A 6000-nucleotide genomic window follows, 5' to 3' on the forward strand; every position below is an offset into this window, starting at 1 on the left:
AACATAAGTGAAAGGATCATCATGAAGATAATTGCTGCTCATGTACCAGCATCTGCAGTAGTCAAGCATTTATTCAGTGCCTATTATAAGCTAGGCACTTTGCGAAGTCCTGAGGATACAAATCTAAAAACAATTCCTGATCTCAAGGAGCTTACAAACTAATTTGGGGTAAGGAAGAGAAATTCTGTGAAGAACTAGATAAGATTCTCCAAACCAAGTCAATTTATACTTTGAGATTACATACTCTAAGCCAAGGTGGGCACAAAGGAGGATAGAGAAAAATATGTTGGAAAATGTGTTCCAGATTTGAAAGAAGAAAGAGGCCAAAGACTTGTACAATTGTGTAATAATATTCAGAAGTTCCGTGCCTATAAAGCACGAATATTTTCTTCCAGAAAAGAGTAGGAAGGTGTTTGATATGATGAGCACTGAAAAAAATGGAATTGATTGATCTCAACAGATGATAGACAAGTGATTGTTGATATGAGCTCTATGGTTTGACCATAAATTAGATAAGGAAAAGGTCAAAATTGGGGGTTGGAACCAAGATGGTGGAGAAAAGACCTGAGCTCTCTGGAATTTTCCTCCAAACATATTTAAATGATGTCTCAAAACAAATTCTGGAGGGGCAGAACCCACAAAAGGATGTGGTAAAACAATTTTTCCAGTCCAAGACAACTTAAAAGGTTGGCAAGAAAGGTCTGTCACAGTAGGGTGAGAATGGAGCCAGTGCAGTACAGACTGTGCCTTACTTAGCAAACCAGCAGCAGGCCTTTGGGGTGACTGAAACAGCAGCAGCAGAGGCAACTTCCAGAGCTCTCAGGCCACAGTAAGGCACTAAGGGATTCAGAAAACCAGAAGTAGGTTATAGGGGCTTCTTTGCTGGCACTAGGGGCAGGACTCTGTTTCATTGCCCATATACACATCTGGGTTGCAGTCCTGAGTCACAGCCCCAGGGTGAGGAGGAACACTAGCATACCAGAGCTCATGGCTGTAGGGGAGCAGGCACCTTGGTCAAAGTTCCAGGTTAGAAAAGAGTGCTTGTGGTTGCTCACAGATCAGAGCACAGGCCGGGAGAGAAGTACACACCTTTTTTAGATCATACCACCTTGGAAAAACTAAAAACTTACAAACCCCCAGAACTAATTCTGAAAACAGCTGCACAAAAAACCCTGAAGCTTGGGATAGTGCCCCCTCCACCCCGGGAGCAGAGCCCAACTTCAACATAAAGTTAAAAGTCAAGAAATAGGCTACAAAAATAAGCAAAAAACAAAATTAACATTAAATTAGAAGAAAGAGTAAATATGAGCAGGCACTGAACACTTGCAACAACTTCAACCTTTTTTGTATTTATTTTTTTAAAATTTTTATTAATTAATTAATTTATTTTTGGTTTTCAACATTCAGTTCCACAAGCTTTTGAGTTTTAAATTTTCTCCATCTCCCTCCCCAAGATGGCATGCAATCTGAAAAAGGTTCTACATATACACTCATATTATATATATTTTCACATTAGTTATGTTGTAAAGGAGAACCTGCCCTTCTCAAATGAGCATTTGATATTGAAAAGTAGGAAATGGAAAAATTGGCTTTGTTATCATGAAAACTTAAATGATATAAAGCAGTCATCACAATAAGGAGGCCCAAAGAGGACAGAAAATGTTTGAGCCAGCAAATACCTCATTTCCTTCCACAAAGACAGATGTGGCAGCCAAGTACAAGATCTGTTTGGAATATAAGCTCATTAGTAAAAGACTATAGAGTAGGATGTTGGAACATTTTAAGCAGTATAATATTATAAAACAGACAAAGGAAATAAAAGTGAAAATTATTTCTTAAAAATGTTTGGCATGAAATTCTAATCAGGGCATGCATAGATAAATCTATCAGGGGTTTAAGACATGGAATACCTACTGGGCAGGATGAATTTGTCACAAAGTTATTAATGTTTCTGTATAAATGTAGTGGTAAGGCTGCTATACTGAGCTGAGGAGGAGAGAAGTTGTTATTCTTCCTCACTGGCACCCTCCATAATGCACATCTTAAATTTTTCTCCCACTGAAGACAAAGTTATTGCACAAGATAATCAAAATCCATGTTTTCTCCTTGCTCTGGAAAAATTTTAAAACACAGATCACTATGTCTCTTTTGTTCAACTCAAGTCCTGAATGAAGATTTTCCCTGGTGAATTTTTGCCAGTTTATAAAAGTCTACTCTTCTCCCTTTCCTTAATTACTTTTCCTCTAATGCATTTGAGCAATGAAGCACATAGGTCATCAGTGCAATGGTTAATCACCTTTAACTTAGAGAAACTGGCTTTAGAACAAAAATGAAACAGAAAGCAAATTCTTAAGAAACAGAGATTGGGGAACAAGGACAGCTCTCCTGAGAAGGAAGCTATGAGATGAGAGGGAAAAACCACCAGCCTTGGGTCTGTAGTTGGCCCTGCTTGTCAGCTTGTCTTGTCTCTGGGCTGCTTCTCTGGAGCACCCCCTTGCTTTATGACTTCTCTTGGTCACTTTGGAACAGCTCCTAGTGGTGGTGGTAGGTCTATTTGCCTCCTTGGGTGTCATTAGGAGGGACCACGCTGCCTGCTTTCTTGGGGCCTACATCAGCTTATGTTGTCTGACATGCTCCTGTCCAGGTCCACAACTGGTGTGCCTGATAGATTAGAGAGGTGAGACTGCAGCTTTTACTCTTTTCTTTCCTTCAGGAGGAAAAGACTCATTTCTTAATAAACATCTGTAAGTTCAGAATAAAAATAAATGTATTTTTTAAATTAACTTATTTATTTATTGTTAGTTTTCAACATTCACTTCCATAAGACTTTGAGTTCCAAATTTTCTCCCCATCTCTCCCTTTCTCCCACCCCAAGCCGGCATGTAATTTAATATAGGTTCCACATATACATTCATATTGAACCTATTTTCACATTAGTTATGTTGTAAAGAAAAATTAGAACCAATGGGAGAAACCACGAGAAAGAAGAAACAAACAAAAAAAGAAAAAAGAGAGCAAATAATATGATGCAATCAACATTCAGACCCCATAGTACTTTTTCTGGATGTGGATGGCATTTTCCATCATGAGTCCTTTGGAGTTGTCTTGGATCCTTGCCTTACTAAGAAGAGATAAGTCTATCAAAGTTAGTCATTGCACAATATGGCTGTTCCTATGTACAATGTTCTCCTGGTTTTGCTCACTTCACTCAGCATCAGTTCATTCAAGTCTTTCCAGGTTTTTCTCAAGTCCACCTGCTCATCATTTCTTATAGCACAATAGTATTCCATTACATTTATATACCACAACTTGTTCAGCCATTCCCCAACTGATGGGCATCCCCTCAATTTCTAATTCTTTGCCACCGCAAAAAGAGCTGCTATAAATATTTTTGTACATGTGGGTCCTTTGCCCAATTGTACGAACCCTTTGGGATACAGCCCTGGAAGTAGTATTGCGTGGTCAAAGGGTATGCTCATTTTTATAGCCCTTTGGGCATAGTTCCAAATTGCTTTCCAGAATGATTGGATCAGTTCGCAACTCCACCAACAATGCATTAGTGTTCCAATTTTCCCACATCTTCCCCAAAGAACTCTCTAAAAGTTCATGTTGCAGCACAAAAAGAGAAGAAAACCATCAATAGAAGTAGTGTAGCACAATAAAAATAATAGCTACCATACACATAGCACATTAAAGTTTGCTGAGCACTTTACAGATATTATTATTTATCCTCGCAATAACCTGAAATGTAGGTGTTACTATTATTCTCATTTTATAGATGAGGAAGTTGAGATGTTCACAGGTTAAGTAACTTGCTTAGGATCACACAGCTAGTAAATGTCTGAGGCCAGATTTGAACTGATAGGTTTAGTGGCTGCCTAGCATTTTGCTGAAGCAATAATTATGCTGTATAAAGAAAAATATTTAAAAAAGAAAGAAGAATAGAACTTTATGTGGTGAACTAAAGGGAAGAAGACACACAAACACACACACACATTTGGGACAAGAAGTGAAGGTGGACAATTTATTGGCCCAGATTTATAAAGGAGGAAGAGAACAGAGCGAATTTCGTTTGGGAAATTAAAGTGTTTCTAACAATCCTGAGCTGGTTTAAAGACCCATCTTTTCTGTTAATTTATATACATGATATTCAATGGCTGTGAAGCTTATTCCAATCACAAACACTTCAGAGTTAAAAGATAGTCTAAAGGGAGAGTTATATGTGAACACAAATAAGGTACAGCATGTTTCCAAGGATGACCTATACTCTATAAATGGCATAAGAATATCAATGAAGAAATATCAGCTGTAATGAGGCCATGTTTACTTACTTAATTGCTCCAGCAATTGACTCGTGAGCTGTGGAAAGGAGCAGACCCTGGGAACCCAGCAAGCAAGTCACCCAGCAGAGATGTTGAACCCAAGGGTTGCTTTTCTCCCACTCTGAGGCTTCTTCCTCTAAGGAAAATTTAGATCTCTCTGGATTGGTTTTCCTACACCAATCTTCATAACACAAGCTGATTGTATGTTGAAAGGAGGGAAATAAAAAGACCTTGATGAAGCAAATATGACTCTGAGGAGTCTCTTCCCTGAATTTGATTTTCTTCTGTGTTTACTTTTACTTTCTCTATGATAATCACTGGGAAAATTCTTATGTGTTGGGCTCCCTGTGGCCTCCAGGATCAAATGTAAAATCCTCGCTTTGGTATTCAAAGCCCTTCATAATCTAGTTTACACACACACACACACACACACACACAAACACACAAACACACAAACACATACACACACACACCACATTTTCCAGTCTTATCTTACTCCTCAACACGTATTCTTTGATCCAGTGACACTGGCCTCCTGGCTGTTCCATAAACAAGTCAATCCATCTCTCAATTCTGGGCATTTTTTCTGGCTGTCCCCCATGCCTGGAACACTCTCCTCATCCCTACCTACTGCCATTCCTGGCTTCCTCTACATCCCAAATAAAATCCCATCTTCTATAAGAACTCTTTTCTAACCCCTCTTAATTCTAATGTCCTTCCTCTGTTAATTGTTTTCCTATCTATTCCGAACATATCTTGTTCATACGTATGTGTTTGTATGTTGTCTCCCCCATTAGACTCTGAGCTCCTTAAGGGCAGAGACTGTCTTTTGCCTCTTTTTGTATCCCCATCACTTAGCACTGTACCTGGCACTTAGTAGGTGCTTAATAAATGCCTACAGACTATTGACTGTTACTCTCTTTCACAATACAACTCTTAAAATCCTTGAAGACCATTTTTCTTTCCCCACTTGTTTTTTTTTTTCAAATTAAACATTCTTAGTATCTTCCACTGATCCTCACATGGCATGAATTAGAGGTGTTTTGCCACCATTGTTACCATTCTCTGGGCACCCTCCAGCTTATCAATCTTTCCTAAAATGTGATGGCCAGAGTAGAATGACAATCTGAAGTATAGTGTTCAGTTCACGCTCATACACCAAAAGACTAGGAGTTAATAACTATGTTGTAAGGTCAGCTGATACTAGCAAATACCTTGTGAGCTTTAGGACCCTAATATAAGGGAAGGGCAATGTGATTCCCTTCTCCCAACTTAGTTGAGTGTTTTGATGAGGTTTTAAGGTGGTAACAAGGCACTTAACTAACTGTAAAATTGTCACTCTGCCTTTAGGAGGCACAGACAAAGCTCTTGAATGAATTGGGAGGGCACAACATGACTTGCTGAGAAAAGAAATCCCTAGAGATTTTCAATAGCTAAGTCCAGGGAAATAGAGGCTTGAGAATGCTTTGTGGAGGAGATGGGAAAGATGGGGAGAGGAGAAAATTTCTCTCTCCTTCTGCCCATGGATTGTGGTGTCTCGCAGTGACTTTTCCAGAAGACAGTCCATCTAGCTGAGTTTGTCAGTTTTAGAGTGTTTTATGCATAATTATAGATAGACACTAGATAAATACATATATGAAACAGCAGTTACTTAAAAAAAGAAGGGATGGGATCCCTT

Source organism: Trichosurus vulpecula, chromosome 4, assembly GCF_011100635.1.
Source record: "Trichosurus vulpecula isolate mTriVul1 chromosome 4, mTriVul1.pri, whole genome shotgun sequence".
Classification (NCBI taxonomy): Eukaryota; Metazoa; Chordata; class Mammalia; order Diprotodontia; family Phalangeridae; genus Trichosurus; species Trichosurus vulpecula.